Genomic DNA, 17,402 nt, shown 5'->3' on the forward strand with positions numbered 1-17,402 from the left:
TAGCTCATCAGTAAGAAGGAAAGAAAACAAAGGTCAAGAAAAATCACTCCAAAGTATTTGGTGACTGACATGCTCACCCCATCTAGGCAAACAGAGTTGTGTATTCTTAGCCTCTTTTCTTCTTGGGGGTGTAGGGTGTGGGGTCAGGGAGTACTCAACAAATGTCATGAAACTTTCTATTTACAAGCTTGTTCAGGAGTCATTTATGAATAAAAGGGATCTGGACCCATTAAAAAATAAGGCTATCCTCTCAATCTAAACCATATAATTTGTTAAGAGTGAAGATTTGGGCTCAGGAGGGTCCTGATAGGAAGTTACCCCCTCAATCTATATCCTTCAGGAGCATTTCTGCCTTGGCTAGTGCTGGATACCGCTGGGATGTTTTCTTCTACTATCCCCTCCTTCACACAATTAGATAATATCAATGGTAGAGATATATTACCAATGATAGAGTGGGAGACACTCTAAAATAAGGGGATTGGCCTCAGAGTGCTTAACAAAACATTTTAAGACTCTTTAGGAATGAGGAGGAGAAAAGACCTTGGCTGTATTCAGTGATCAGCAAAATGAATCCCAATTACTTTTCAAATATTTTGGGATGAGTGGGACCCAAAATGCATTTTACTAAGTACTCTTCTCTTTCAACTTGAACCCCCCCTTTTATTTCAAGAGATATTCAATCTGTCATTCTCAGATTCCCTTACACTTGCCTCATCAGAATCAGGTTTTATAAGAGCTACCTGATAGCGAGGAACCCCCTAGAGTCTTTATTCTTGAACCAGGAGGTCATAGTTTTTAAACAGCACTTACTGCAACTTGAACCAAGAGCATTTCAAGTTCAGTTTCAAAGTTAGAGCCTACAACCTTGAATGGGGTCTAAACCTGGCAAAATTTACCTCACCTCTCCTTTGTGCTAACTTGCTGAGAAACAGCATTGGTGGGGCAGTTATTATCTCAGAGAAGCTGAGAACAAAAGCTATAAGTAAGTAAAGGTAAAGAAAATTATTGTACAGCACCCAGACAAAATTGCTTTTATTGGTGGGTTCTAAGAGCCTTATTTGACATAATGGGAAATACAAAACCAAATCAAACAAATGATCAGTTCCAAAGTTACCATCAGACTGGTTCTGTACTGTACACTAAAGAAAAGTACTTGTTATTTTGCAAGACGCGTTAAACTTTTTATACTCACGATCCCTTTTGTCCAGAGAAATTTTTATATAACCCCAGATATATAAGTATTTAAAATAGGTGCACAAATGAAATATTTACTGAAAATAAATCATAGATTCATGATCTCTGCATTCAGTTATGCGACCTCATATGGGGTCGGGATCCACAGCATAGGATAGGATCATAGATTCAGAACTGGAGGAGATCTCAAAATTCATCTACTTCTACCATTTACTTTATAAAGCCCAGAGAAATTAAGTTATTTTCTCAATAGGAACAAGCAGAAGAAGGTTGTGAACTCAGTTCCTTAACACTAAGTCTAATGTACTATCTATTGCACTGAACAGGTGTGCTGTTTACTTTGAATGAACCTAATGGTAGAGTGGCCTGCAATTTTATTCGTTTTTTCTGTATTTGAACTTCTTGTATAACTTTCCCCTAATGGCCTAGCAGTGTCTCTAAATGTGCCACATTTCAATGTCAAGTAGAAAGTGATTGTATGTGTCCTGATATTACCCTAGTTCCTGGTTTTAACAAGTAAGTACATGTCAATAAGAATCATGTCAGGATGTCTCACCTTCTTATACTGTGATCTGACTTCCTTGCTTTTAACTCTTTCAGGACTCTACCTCCACTATTTCTTTTCATCTTCTACTCAAACCAACCAGTTTTTCTTTTACTCAATTCTAACCAATTCCTTCTACTCAAAACTAGCACAGTTCCTTAAGCAAATATTCTATAGTGGATATTTTTGCTACAAAAATCTAGTCACTCTAAATTGTGATCCAATGGCATGACAACAGGTTAATATCCTTGTAATCATTCCACTATTACCCAAAGTGCAATGAGTACTCAAAAGATGTGATCTCTAGGTTCACTTTAGCTTCTTTTTTTTCAAGTTCTGCTACTATTATATTATATGATATGGGACATATTTCTTTCTTTTAAATTGTTTTTATTTATTTCATTAACTATTTCCCAATCACATGTAAAATTTCTAAACAATTTTTTGAGTTCCAAATTCTTTTTTTCCCTCCTGATCCTCTCTCCTCCTTGAGAAGAAAAGCAATTTGATATTGATCATACATATGAAGTCATACAAAACATATTTGAAATGTTTTTTCTGCATTTAAAATTCTTTTCTATAAGGAATTTACATAAAAATCTCTTTTAATTTAGTATGACAACGTCCCATGATAAACAACTTAAAGAGCAGTCTACATCAAGAATGGGATGAAATAACCGACCTGGAAAATAGATCTAGGAGAGATAACCTGAGGATCACTGGATTACCCGAAAATTATGATGAAAGAGCCTAGATACTATTTTACAGGAAATCATCAAAGAGAATTGCCCAGAAGTAATAGAACCAGAAGGTAAAATAGGCATTGAAAGAATTCATTGAACACCTTCTGAAAAAGACCCTAAAATAAAGAATGGGATGAAATAGACAATCAGAAAAACATCACTGCTGATTTAAAAAAAATGAATACATTCACCAATTATGTTTTTTTTAAACAAAACCAAAACATCTGCAAGGGGTATTTTCTTAGTTTTGATTTGTAGTAGGGTTTCCTGTCTTTATACAAATGCTGGAGCTGTATTCTGTCAAATGTCTTTCATAAACACTAGAGAATGGGAGGACAGCTTCACATGATTCGTAGTTCTTGAATCAAAGATTCTAAAGTCTTGAAATCCCAAATTATCATTGCTCCATCAGTGCCAGTCATGCAAAATTTGTGGCAGTCTTGATTGTCTACAGCATGAATAGACACTTGGGTGATGCTGTTTTGGTATAGTATGCTCTATGTAGTGTTGAGATACTCAATCGTGGCTCTCTTGTCCATATTGCGGAAGCATTTCCTGGCAGAGATGTTGTGCTCGATACTCTGTTTTGGAATGTCTAATTTGGAGATGAAGGTCAAGGAGCCACAATCATCATACTTAAATTCCACTGGGCAGCAGTCATGGCCAGCAGCCACCACATCATTTTCAGAGATGGACAACACATTTAGGAGTGAAAGGAACTGTTTTTATCTGTGAAACTATCATGTTTCTACAGACAATTGATACAGTACTATTATGGCTGACCCAAGTGAGGTGGTTCTTACTGGCAGAGAAATTAATCCCTTGGACCTACCCACCTCTTCCGGTAGCACCAGACTCTGACATCAGTTGACCAAATGAAGTACTCCATGAAAAATTGGCTGTCTTTCCATCAATTTTTTTTAATGTAGGCAGAAAAAACTCTGTATTTGAAGTCATAAGATCCAGAAGCTAGCCAAACATTGTTGGAGTGCCAGTCCAAACTAAGGACAGTAGAATGAATTGGCTTTCTTTATGTGTTGGCTTATCCACCAGTCATTTTCAGATTGGTTGCACAATCAATCCTCAGAGTCACCAAGGTTGGTTTCCAAATGTCATCTTTCTGGCTCCAGACATGGGTATTATGGTTTGCATCACAAGTTACAATTTGATCACTCTTGGAAATCTAGTCATTACCTGTGATGTGTCCATTGTGCTCCTTCAGTCCCATTTGTTTTCACCCATTGGTTCCCATGCTTCTTATAAATGTGGACTTCAGGATTATTAGGGCTAAAGGCAATCTTAGTATGGTGTCTGATCCAAATATGGCAGGTGATTGACTCTAATAAAAACTGATACTTGGTGTTTTCAAAAAGGAAAAAGCTGGAATGGAGAAGTTGCAGATAGAACCTGGAGTGGAGGATTCCTGAACTTTGATCAATTAATGTGAATAATTAGAATGTATTTTTTAATCTCTTAGTTCTCAATCCAATTAGAACTCCAGTTAGTCAATAATACTTGCCATGTGCCAGACAGCTGCTAAAGTGATTTTCCTTAAATGTAGGCTTAACCGTATCATTCTCCTAATCAATAAATTCCAGTCACTTTCTATTGTATATAGATACAAATATAAATTTTTAAGACTTCTAAAGCCTATCAGAGCCTGGTTCTAATCTACCTTTCAAGCTTTGCTATATTGAAAAAGTATGGTATAAGGGGAAAAGTCCTGGATTTAGAGGGAAGAACATTTATGTGGCACAGTAGATAAATTGTTGGTCCTGGAGTCAGAAGTTCAAATCTGGTTCCCAGGCACTTATTAGTTGTGTGACTGTGGGCAAGTCACTTTACTCTGTTTTCCTAAGTTTCCTCATCTGTAAAATGAGATGCAGAAGGAAATAGTAAACCATTTCAGTGTCTTTGCCAAGAAGACCCCAAATAGAATCATAAAGAGTTGGATTCAACTGAAATGACTGAATAACAATAACAGTAGAGAAAAGAAAGAAGGAAACAAACACTAATGTGCTTGTTATTGCCAGGCATGGTAGATACAGATATAAGCAAAAAGAAAGAATGCTTGCCCTCAATGAGCTTGCAGTCTAATGAAGAGTGATAATACTTAAAAAGGAGTGAAAAAAGCTGGGGGTGGAGAGGAAAATGGAGGGAATAAAGATACATGAAAGGGGTCATAATTTTGAAGTCTAGAAGCTATGAGGGGAATGAAGGGGAGGGGAATGAAAAAGTTAGCTCCCTCTACCCCTCAAATGAAGGCTACAGAAGAAACTCACTAATTGGAGAAAGAAGCCAGCCTTAGAGGGATATTCCTATTTGAGAAGGTCACAATGGTGATTGAATGTTTCAGTTTGAAGAGTCCAAATGCTCAGAGAAATTCCAAGAAGAGAGATAGCATGATTGGCAAGACTAAAAGCCATGAGTGGGGACTGGGTAGAGTCTGATGTTTGGGGGTTCAAATTTTAGCTCTACTACTTATTAGGTCATTTGTGTGATCTTGAGCAAATCACTTGAACCCAAAGAGCCTCCATTTCTGCACTTGTATTATGACAGGATTGATTTCAATGACCTCTAAGGTCCCTTTCACAGCTCCCAATCTATGAACCTATTACTCCTCTTTCTACACACTACAATCTAGCCAAACTTGCCTTCCTCTTGTTCCTTATGCACAACACTCCATCTCCCATCTTTGTGCCTTAGCATTTAAAGTGCTCCATGCCTAGAATGCACTTCCTCTTCCACTCTGCCTTATGGGGTACCTAACTTCAAACTTCATCTTAAGTTACAGCTTCTAAATGAAGCCCTTCCCAGCAGCTAGTGTCTTTTCTCTTAAACTATTTTGTATTACTCTACTGGTAACCTGGGGGTCAAGACAAAAGATTTACACTGACAAGTTTATTCTTACTCTTGGAGAGAATGATGCCTCATGTTCCCAGTCTGTGCGAGGGGCAGAATTAGGGAGATTTTGAGAAAGGAGAGTTTTTCTTCTGGCTTTCAATGTCCAGAGTGGATACATCCAATTCCAGGCTCTTTTTGGGTCCCTCGATGGAGAAAAATATTATGAAGAAGTCTAGAGCATGTGTATTTCTGACTTGTCTCATGAGAGATTTTGGGGAACTTCCTCTTATATGTTACAGGAAACCCTTGGTAGAGCATAATGATCTCTCTGCCAGTTAGAGAATTCATTTCTTCTGTATATTGTTTGCTATATTCTAATGTGTACAACTTCTTTGATTTCTTTTTTATTATTTTCTTCAGTAAATTGATTATTTACTCTGTGGGTTGGCTTTTGTACCACTGGTATTTAATAAGAAGAGAGTCAAGTTTTTGGATATAGCTTGGGATGCTCCTTCTCAATTTAGACACAATGATCAGGAAAAGTGACCTAAACCTAAACATTATATCCTCTATATTTAGGAGGGCTGATAAACATATGCCCTCTCTGAATGAGTGCCCCCCCCCCATCTTTTGCTCTTCTCCTGGAAGAAATCAAAGTCTCTCTTTGAAAAGGGTGGTTAAAGTTCCAGAGATATCTATTTGTATTTCCCTGTGAGCAGAAGTTTGACAAAGCCACACGGACACATGTAACCTAACCTACATGGGCAACATATAACTAGCACAGAGTCTATGATAAGTAAATGCTTAGTAAATGATCATTACATTGATTATTATTCTTTCTCACAACAATTCAAGAAATTGCTAACTTTGATCCAAAGAGAAAAAAAATGATCTAATTATCTTGAAGGAGTTTCCCATCTAATAGGGGAGATGAGAAAGTTGTATAATTAACTCAAGTACAGAACTGAAAGTGCTAAGTTTCTGGGAAGTTCCAGGCACTGAGATTATATCTGAATAGGAAAATCAGGGAAGGCTTCATTGCAGAGGTAACATTTTAGTTTTAACAATGGATCAGATTCAATGAGTTGAGATGAAGGTGGTATTCAAGGAATGCAGAACTGTGTAAGCAAAAAACATGTGGTCAGGAAATCATGGGGAATTTTCATGGCTTTAATATCATAGTCTTCATTCTGCCATTCCAGGCAATAAAAATGAAATCAAATTGTGCAAGTGAAATTTAAATGTCAAGTTAAGGATGTAAATTCAACAGAGAGTGGGAAGTTATTGACATTTTTGCAACAGGAGTAACATGATCAGAGAGCTATCCATTAGGAAAATGAATATAATCATGTAGTAGAAAGAGATTGTAGATGGGGAATCCATTTAGGAAGTCACTACAGTATAGAAGAGAGATAATGAAAGATTGAGCTGGGGGGTGGGGTAGAAGAGGGGATTGGAAAAGTTAAAGATAGGATATATAAAACAGGTGAGAGTATCTGGACTGGATATCCAATGGGATATGTGTGTGACCTTGTATGTGTGTACATGTACAATGAATTGATTGAAGTCAAAGATAACACCAGGAAATTGAGTCTGAGTGTCAAGAACACTACAATTGTCATTAATAGCAATCAAGAAATCAGTTAAAAGTTTTAAGAGGTAAATAATGAGTACAGTTTGGCATATCTAGAGTTTTAGGTATTGGTAGGTAGCACTCACAAGATAATAGATTTAGAGATGTCAGGGACTTTAGAAACTAATTAGTCCAGTTCCCCTCATTTTGCAAATAAGGAAATTGAGGTTATGAGAGGTTGAATGCTTTGGCCAAGATCACACAGATAGTATGAGGTAGATAGGTTATTTGAATACAGGTCCATGCACTCCAGGGACAGCTGGTTGGTGTAGTGGAGAGAGCACCAAGCCTGGAGTCAGGAAAACCTGAATTTAAATCCCACTTCAAATACTAGCTGTGTGATCCTGGATAAGTCACTGAAGCCTATTTGCCTTAGTTTTTTTCATCTGTAAAATGACCTAGAAAAGGAAATGGCAAATCATTATAGTATCTTTGTCCAAATCAGTACCCAAATCAGATGTGAGTGAAAAATGATTGAATAACCACATATTTCAAATCCCTTGGTTTTTTTCCCTAGTGTATCACATTGCCTCCAGAATAATTTACTAGGCAATTGGATCTGAAGCTCCAAAGGCCAGATGGGGCTGAAGAAAAACATGATAGTTGAAACCAGGAAAGTATTTACAATATCCAAGGAAAGAGAGTATGTCTCTTTCCCTAAAGGATTGCCCCATCAATATAACAACATATATAGCCAGCATTGAAATGAATTGTAAATGTAAGCCTAACTTGATATCAGCTCTGATGGGACACAAATCAAGGGAATGGTCTAGGTCCTTGAATAGCTAGATCTCACACTGTTTGTGTCTTTGATTCAGGTCAAGTGGAGAGCCGCTGGACATGCTGCTGAGAGACAGATCTTTTCACTTGGAAAATGATTTATCCATCCGTATTGTAAGAAGATGGCTGTCCTTGTTCCAAAAGGCTGTCTTCTGTGCGAGGAATGATTGTGTGATCAATGCCAGTGGTGAGCTGAAAACTTGTTTCTTCTTTCCCTCTTTAACTAAAAGGTTTATTCAAGTTATTTGTAAATTTAACAATAACTGAGATTCCAAGGCCCATTACTCAGAAAGCCTTGATTTTCTTGCTTATTTTATGCCCCTTATCAATACTCTTTAGAGCTTGGGGCTGAAGCAACATAATGGAAGCAGGGATACATTGTCTGCATTTCAACAAGGACCCTAGCTTTTGGTTACAAAGCTACCAGGTTGCCTCTTCCCCTTCCCCCTTCATTCCCAGACAAAGCTCCTGCTAGCTGAGTGGGGTACGAGACCTGAAAAACAGTGAGGGACAGAGAATTTTAAACATTTCTTATGCTGGTTACCATAGTCTATATGTGATTTATGTCCTTCAGATAATTTCTCATAGTCCAATGTATAACTATCCCCAAATAAATTCCCCAAATGTACTGAAAAGTCCCAATAGAGGTGGATCTTTCTTTTTTCTCTTAGCTTTGAATAAAAAGGCATCCCAGAGGCAAATTACCTCTTTTATTGATTGTCTATCTTGAAATTTTCTTTTTGTTCTGCTGCTGTTTTACCCGACTGAGAAAATCCTGCTCATATGCTCAGTTCTCCAGGGGAAGGCCACAGAACCTATTGGTACAAGTGGGTAATCCATTAGTGGTAGACTTAGCCAGCTTGCCAATGATGATAAATTATTGCATTCATCTTATAATCATCACTTCACTAACTCCCCAAATCTTGCCACATATACCGCTGCCACATTTGGAATTTGGACTTTGCCCCTTGGGTCTTGGCCTCTGAAAGGGGAATTTTTGCCTTATCTTACCTAGAACTAGGACACCATAGGACAAAACATTCTCTTGTTCTCTCTCCACTTCCACTTTATAGATTGTCTTTTCCCATTAGAATGCAAGTTTCTGAAGGATAGGGACTGTCATGCTTTCTTTCTTTTGTATCTACTGTGCTTAGAGCACTGCTTGGCATATAATTTTAATTTCATTAAAAAGTATTAATAAATGTTTTTCCTCCCTCCATTCTTTCCCTCTCTCTTTCTTTCTTCCCTTTTTTCATCCCTTTCTAATCTTGCCTCCCTCTTTTCCTCCCTCCCTGCCTCCTTCCTTCCCTCTTTTCTTCCCTCCCCTTCTCTCCTCCCCTTCTTCCTTTCTTTTTTCCCTCCTTTGATTTTTCTCTCCCTTCCTTCCTTCCTACCCTTCCTTCCATCCTATCTGCCTTTCTTTCTTCTGTTCTTATGGGTAGAATATGCAACTTGGATCAAAGTGAATTTATCACGAACTTTGAAGTTCCACCAATAGTCATAGTACCATTAATGAGAATAATACAAATGGAGCACCATACTTTTGAAAAACTCAGAAACTTACTATATTCTCATAGTCATAAGTAGAAATAGCCAGGCAACTTTCCAGGGTCAGGGTTTAGTCAGCAGCAACCATCTGTTTCTCCTATCTGGAAGTGGGAGAGGTTAGTTAGCTGTAGGGGCAGGAGTTGTATAATGCTTACAGCACTGACCTTATGAGTCAGGAGAACTGGGTTTGAATTTCACCACAATCATTTGCTAGTTCTATGAATCAAGGAAAATCAGTACTTTTCTAATTCTCAGTTTCTTCATTTGTAACAGAGAACCCATTTCATAGAGTTATTGTGAGGACCAAATGTTTCCTTTGTAAACATTCAAGTGCTTCATAAATGTTGGGTCTTGTAGTCAAGAGTGATAGGATGGGACCTACATATGTAAGAATATCACAGATCAAAATATCAATAAAGGCCAAATGATAGATCTCAAACTTAATAAATACAAATATTGCATTTATTCTAATTGAGTATTTGAGAGGTAGTCAGATATAGTGCTTGAAACTCTTATCACCGTCAGGACACATTCTAGATATACAGCCCTGAATGGATGTTCTGGGAAACTCTTTAATACTCTAAATTACTTAGACATTTGTAGACTTTCATTGTTTAAAGAAATTTCTTTACTGAGACTTCCTAATACCAATGAAATGAAATTACCAGTCTAGTTAAAAAAAGCACACACAAAGAAAACAAAATAGGAGTAGAGAATGAAGGCGGCAATAGAGAGGGGGTGGGGTTCATCAAGGAAGCCTCTTAGATGAGATGAACTTAAAACATGAAGGGAATCACCTTGGACAAAACACTTCCCTTCTTTGGGCCTCAGTTCCCTCATCTGTAAAATTAAGGAGTAACTTATTAGTTTCTTCCAGCTTTATGTCCTATACCTTTATGATTAATTTCTCTTATGTCCCACTGCTCCCCATCCTTGGGCACACTAGCCTTGTTGTTTATCCTTGATGCCCCTGAATTTTGTTCCTTCATTCCCTGTATAAGGGAACAAGGAAAGTTCCCTTAAATTTTGGTGAACTGGACTTGATATAGTGAATGAAAACAATGCCCATTTTAGTTCTTCTACTTTTTGTCAGTTCAAAATACATTCTCATTAGGTAGGTTGAAAAGTTACTATAATGTTGTCTCCATGGAATTTAAGCCGTTGGTAGGGAGAAAGAGAACAAGGATACTGAAGGAGGAAGGAAGGAAAACAATACTTTTCCCATTTATTTGTCTGCTGGTTAAAACAGCATCTTCTGATGTGGAGCCTCAGGATATAGGACAAAGTCTAAAAAACACAACTAAAAATGCATTTGACATTTTAATACATCTGTCATTTTAGGCAGATCACAACCCTCCAGCCCCTCTCATTCTCTGTGACTCTTGTCCATGCCTTGCCATAAATCTTCCATAAAGGTCTCACTTACTGTGATAAAGGTTTTCCCTTTGGTCTTTTGCTATTTCTGGGGTGTATTGATGTATCACTTGGCCTGCTCATTCCTGTTTCTTATTTTTGCTACATGACTCCTCCTTTTCTGCTTATGTCTTAAATAATGTCCTTTATGTCAGTTACTAACTATACATCATTGCTATTAAAGAGGGTATTACCAATTTGTCCTCTGTCCTGCATGACAAGAAACCCTAAAATCTCCCTGTTAAAGTAGAAAAAAAAAATGGACCCAGATCATTTATATTTAACTGCATGATCTCTGAATAGACTTGGTATTTCCCTTTTTTACAGAGGAAGAGTATGTGAGTAACCCAATCCATTAGGAAAGGCATGAGGGAAAGGGAAGTCTTAGGAAGATAATGAGGTAGTATAATTTGGAACTTCTTGGAGTAGAATGAGAGAGAGAGTGAGCAGGTTGCAATCTATTGTCTCAACAGACACTCATAATCCAAACTTTCTTTTCCTTGTTCCTCAGCCAGCATCTGACTTCTCACTTCTCCCTACACTAATAAAAGAGTACATCTGTTCAAAATAATTTTTCCCTCTAAGTGTCCCACCATGGGGAAAAGTCCTGGTGGCTCTAAGCTAGTTATGGTTCTAGACATAATTAGACTACTAATGGCACTTTTATTGTTGGATTTGAAGACCTCTAAGATGCCTTATTGTTCCAAATCTAAGCCCTTTTGATCCTATATAAAGAATTACAAGGTTGATTCAAGGGAGAGCTTCATTTCGTTTATCTCAAGGACCTCAATTTCAATTAGTCTATCTATATGTAGAATGAATCTTTTCATTGCCTTTTGGGTTACTTATAATTATTATCCTCCTGAGATCATTGTGTTCATGACATTGGGAAGAGAATATAAATATTGCTATAGACATTAGATAGGGCTTTTGCAATAATGAGAAGTTTGGGATAACTTGAAAGAATTGGGCAGTTTTCTAAATGTCATCCAATCTTCTCTTCTTTTCTTCCTCCATTCTGGACTCTCTCCATCTGCAGCACCTATGTAAAATTTGATGAATAAACTCAATAGGCTGTAGATGGAATTGCATATTATAATATCTAATATGTGTCTTGTAAGGTTTTGTTAGTGCAAAATTCCCTGCATGGTTCACAAAAAACATAGTTTTCCTGTTGAACTCTAATTTCTCCAAGTGCTGTCATTTGAAGATGGCTTTGTTCTGTTTACAGCTAAACAAAACCTCTTCAGTGAGAGCTATAGTAATACATTAATCTAAGAATGCATTTATAAAAAAAATTGAACTCATTTCAGAACTTTTTAGAAATCATTAATAAATGCAAAATAATTTCTTCAAAAAAAGCTATTGCTCATCTATAGAAGTGGATTTGTGCCATATCCTGAAGTTCCACAAAATTAGACATACAAAATCAATATACAGTGGACCTGTGATTTAAGGATAATGACAATCACTCTGTCTCTTTTCATTCTCTGAGACTCTCATCCATATCTTGCCATAATTCTTACATTAAAAAAAAAAACTCATTACCTATGATAAAGATCTTCCTCTTGCTCTTTTGTCATTTCTGAGGTATACTGATATATCTGTTGGCATATCTTTCTTGTTTCTTGGATACATAGTCTATATCCTTAAAGAAATGCATAAATGGATGTTTTCTATCTTTCTGTCTGTCTGTCTCTAAGCCTCTGGCTCTGTCTCATTTAAATTCAATTTTATTTTATTTTCATGTCTGAATTTTCTCCCTCCTACTTTTCTCTTCTCTGAGTAAGGGAGCAAGAAAAACAAATCCTTATACAAAAATGTATGGTACAACAAAACAAATTTTGCACTGGCCATGTCTAAAACTAAAACAGAGACATAAGCCTTGACCTATACTCCTAGATTGTCACCTCTCTATCAGAAGGTGGGTAGAATCTTTCATCTTGAGTCTTCTGGAATTGTGATTAGTCACTGTGTTGAACAGAGTTCCTGAAGGGGAACTTTTTTTTTCAAACTACTTCATAAAATAGCTATAGCGGCTATGGACATACCAAAAGACTAATCTCTTAAAATATTATGACGGATTCCCTATCATTTTGGAAGGGTCAACATGCAGTTGAGATTGGGGGAAGAGAGAAATAGGACCCACCTACTTGTTGTAAAATCTAATTCGAAACAAAAGACTACATCTACTTTCTTAAGGCCAGCCTTGCTAAGTATTGAGAGGTTCATTGCTAGTAGGCAGGCTACTGATGGATTGATTCTTTGATTAAGGCAGCCCATGAAATGAGGAGAAAAAGGGTAAAATGTCACTTGGTTTGTAATGGCCCCATTTTGCTTTTGTAGTGGCAGTGGCAGGATGACACAAAGGGGATGAGGATGTTCAGTTTGTATAAACACAAACTTAACTCTGGTATTCTAAATTTGAGATATTCATTAGATAACAATGAGTGGACCACAATGAGTGGTTTAGCTGACTTGCAGCAATCTTGACATCCTGTTAATAAAATATGAAGAAAGATGGAAGTTGCAGCACAATGGAAGGATGATGCAAAGAATGGAGTGGATAGGTTTGGCTTTAGCATTTTTTGAAAGGCAACAACAAAGTTAATGGAATCTATGGTCATCACAAATTGTAGTGATAATGATAAGTATTTGCAAAACATTAACTATGAAAATGATTGCAGCATAAGTACCAGTTGCTGAAGATGAAATGAAAGACAAACTCCACAAAAGAATCAATCAATAAACATTTAGTAAGTGCCTACCATTACCCAGAATTGCAATGTTCAAGCACTGAGGATACAGAAAGAGATAGAAAGTTTCTGCTCTCAAAGGACTTACAATCTAATAGAATTTGTTTATTCCTTCATTAAAAACTCTATAAGGGTAACACTATATGATTAAGAATAACCAATAATAGAGAACAAAATACAAAAAAAATTCAAGAATATTTCTTTAAAATATTGTTCAAAGCATCTTTACCATTTCCCAATCAACTGAAAAGTGTACCTATTTTTTGTTGATTATAATTTTTGTGGGGCAGAACAAAAGCTGATTTAGCATTTCTTATACAAGAAGTCATCTCTCACACATAATATCCATCCTTATGTCATGATTGTTTAATATTTATTGGAAGATGTAATAATAGAAAATAATTCTGTTCTATGATATTCTAGTAATAAACATCTGATGAAGTATAAAGCAAGGTGTATACTTGCTACTGTGATGGAGGAGATCCAAGTAGAAGAGGAATACCCCATGGATGATGAAGTCTTTAAATGCTCCTGTCTGTAGATGATACGGTCCTGATTACTTAAAGTCCCTGAACAGTGCAGAGCTCAATGAAAGGAATCTGTAATTATAGGAGTGGCTGCTTTGCAACTCCTTCAGATGTTATGATTCACAGCTGTGGAGGATCATGGAGAATTGACCTGCCCCTTCACCTAGGCATGGTCCTTAACAGACTTATCTATTCACATAGGAAAAATCAAATGGATGAGGAATGCTGATTGACTAGATTTCAATGTGTATCTGGATGGACTCCTTATAGAGCCTGTACTATATATAGTATATATACATACACATATATGTATATACACACATACATATATGCACATGCATTATATATGCACATACACTATATGTATATATATACATACATATATGTATATGTGTTTGTGTGTATGTGACATTGACAGTTCAAATAGACAATAATGGGTCCAGACGTAGATGAAAAGTAGAGAAATTATAAAACTCTTTTCCTGGTTACAAATGGAAATACAAATGTATTCTGCTCAAAAGAGAAAATTGGACTTATTTCAATAAAATAAAATAATTACACATATGTGGTCAAGTATCCTTTTTCTTCTTCTTTTGGCAAAATGTATCCAAGTCAGAAAGATATGGATTCCAATCCTGTGTCTGATATTTACTTGCTTTATGACCATAAAAAACTACTTAAGTACTCTATGTGTCTCAGTTTTATCATTTAAAAATAAGGATGCTAATAGTTTTTGTATGTACCTTTCAGGGTTTTTATGAAGCTTAAATGATATGATGTATGTAAAATGCTTTATGAATATCATCATTACTAAACATATGACTTTGCGTGGGATGGTGAAAGTTGTATATAAACTTATAAGCTTCATGACCTAAAGATGTTACTTATTCCTTTTTTTGGGTCTCTGTTTTATCTGTACTATGCAATTTTTGAATTAGATCTTTCAGAGCTCTTTCAGCTCTTACATGATGATTCTTTGGCAATGAATGAGGAATCTGGTCTTAGCTAAGGCTTTCATTATTTTAGAACATTCTTCAACTCCATGAGCATGAAGTTTAAAGGAAAGATCTTAGGGGACTCATTTTGAAAAATAAATTTTTATTGATGTCTTTTATATTCTACCCCTCTCTCCATCCATCCCATATAATAAACAGTATTTTTAAAAGAGGTAAAATATTAGCATAACTGTATAATATGTAATGCCTGTAGACCTCTCAACTATTATTTTATATCTCTTCATTTAAATGCTGCTTGAACTTTATAACAAATTTGTTACATTCACTTTTGATTTTTTGATGTATAGTTGCTCTTTCCATTTACATTGTTATAGTTGTGTATATTGCATTCTTACTTCTGTTTGCTGCACTGTATCTGTTTATGTAGATCTTGCCATACTTCTCTGCATTGATTTACCTATGTGATTTCTTATAACACAGTAACATATTATCATATTTATTTAATACAATTTATTTATCCATTCCCCAATTGATGTAAATCTTCTTTGTTTCCAATTCTTTACCATCACAAAAAGTGCAGCTATAATTATTTTGGTGTATTAAGAAGACTTTATTCTTATTCGGGTTTTCCTTCGGGATACAAGTCTAGCAATAGAATCTCCTGTATGGACATTTCAGTCACTCTATTTTTATAATTTCAAACTGCTTTCCAAAATGGTTTTGTATAATAATTTAATAGTGTTCCTATCATTCCATAATATTTCTAAGATTGAGTATTGCCATTTTTATCATATTTGCCAATTTTCAGGGTGTGAAGTAAAATCTCAAGTTTTTTTTTTTAAACACTTATTAGTGATTTAGATCATTCTTTAATGTACTTATGAATACTTTGCAATTCTTTTGAAAACTGTTCATATTCTTTGACCATCTATTTTTGGGAATGACTATTAGTCATGTTATAGTTGTGTATTATATAAACATATATATGCATATATTATTGGTTATTCTATATGTATGTATGTATAGAGTTTATGGATACTAGAGTTTATGGATACTTGGATACTAAACTCTTATTAAATAAATTTGATAATGAAGATTCCCTCTAATTCAATCAGCTTCCTTTCTTATAATATAATATCTTATATTAATTTTTGTCTCTGCAGAAACTTTTCACTTTCATGTAAAGTTATTTATTTTATCTTTTATAATTTCCTCTATCTCTTATTTAGTTAAGAATACACTTTCTACTTATAGCTGTGAGACGTAAATGATCTGCTTCTCTTCTAATTTTTTAAAAAATATGATCTTTATCATTAAGGTTATATATTCATTTAGAATCCATTGTGAAATAGAGATTAAAGTGTTGGTCTGAGCCCAATTTCTGTTAGGCTATTTTGTAGTTAAAATCAAATAAAGAGGTTTTTTTTTTCAGGTAATTTATGTTTTCCACTTTTCATCAAACACTGGGTTATTAAATTCTACTGTGTGTGATTCTCCCTTGTCTAGTCTGTTCCATTGCTCTATTTCTCTATTTTTCAACCAATAACAACTTGTTTTGATAACTACTTCTTTGTAATATAATTTAACATTTGGAAGTGCATTTCATTGGACTAAAATTTAAGATTAACTGGAAGGACTAAACCATGTCAGTTGGTGCAGTATGTGTGTGTATGTGTGTGTGTGTGTGTGTGTGTGTGTGTGTGTGTGTGTGTGTGTATGTGTTCCTTACTAAGGAAAATAGAGATAGGATGGAAATTGTTACTTCAAAGTAAAATTATAATAAAAGTTTCAAGCAATTAATAGCACCTCATTCTTCTATTAAAAGACATATATATGAGGACTTACAAGAGATAAGGCTGTCAACTTAGCCTGTTGTCTTAGTCTAGTGATAGTGAAGGAAGCCTGGAGCACCAGTTGATCCTAGGGGAGCCCCTACAGACAACCAATAATTTTACTTATTTATGGAACAGTCAGACTCAAAGTTAGAAAGGGCTGGACTCAAGTACCACTTATGACTCTAAGCAAGTCACTTAACTTCTCAGTGACACTGGCAACTCTCTTAAGACTATAAGTGGTAGAAGATGTGCCAGACATACACTGGAACAAAGGATCCTAATGATAATCCAGTCAAACACCTTTATTTTACAGTCGAGGAAAATGAGGCCCAGAGAAATTGCCCTAAGCAACACAGTTCCAGAGTCAGAATTCTAACTTGGATCTCTTTGACTTTTAGTCTGACGTTTTTGATTTAGTATAAATAGCCAAATAAATTCTGCTACTTAGGAAACAAATTGAAAAAAGATTATAATGGCATAATTATTAAATAAAATTATATTAATAGCCAACAATTAACTGTTGATTGATAGTTACAGTAATCACATAATTAATACAACTAATTATTCACCATGGCAAAGGGAAGGGGAGCCTAGATTCTCAAGGATACGCCAGTGAAATTTAAGCTCTG

At 35.7% G+C, this 17,402-nt stretch overlaps 1 pseudogene; it reads right to left on the minus strand.

Annotated features, from left to right (window-relative positions):
• Positions 1-2,822: 2,822 nt before the first annotated feature.
• Positions 2,823-17,402, minus strand: part of LOC127561575 (actin-related protein 2/3 complex subunit 1A-like) — a 28,657-nt pseudogene continuing 14,077 nt past the window's right edge.

This window comes from Antechinus flavipes, chromosome 4, assembly GCF_016432865.1.
Source record: "Antechinus flavipes isolate AdamAnt ecotype Samford, QLD, Australia chromosome 4, AdamAnt_v2, whole genome shotgun sequence".
In the NCBI taxonomy this organism is placed as follows: Eukaryota; Metazoa; Chordata; class Mammalia; order Dasyuromorphia; family Dasyuridae; genus Antechinus; species Antechinus flavipes.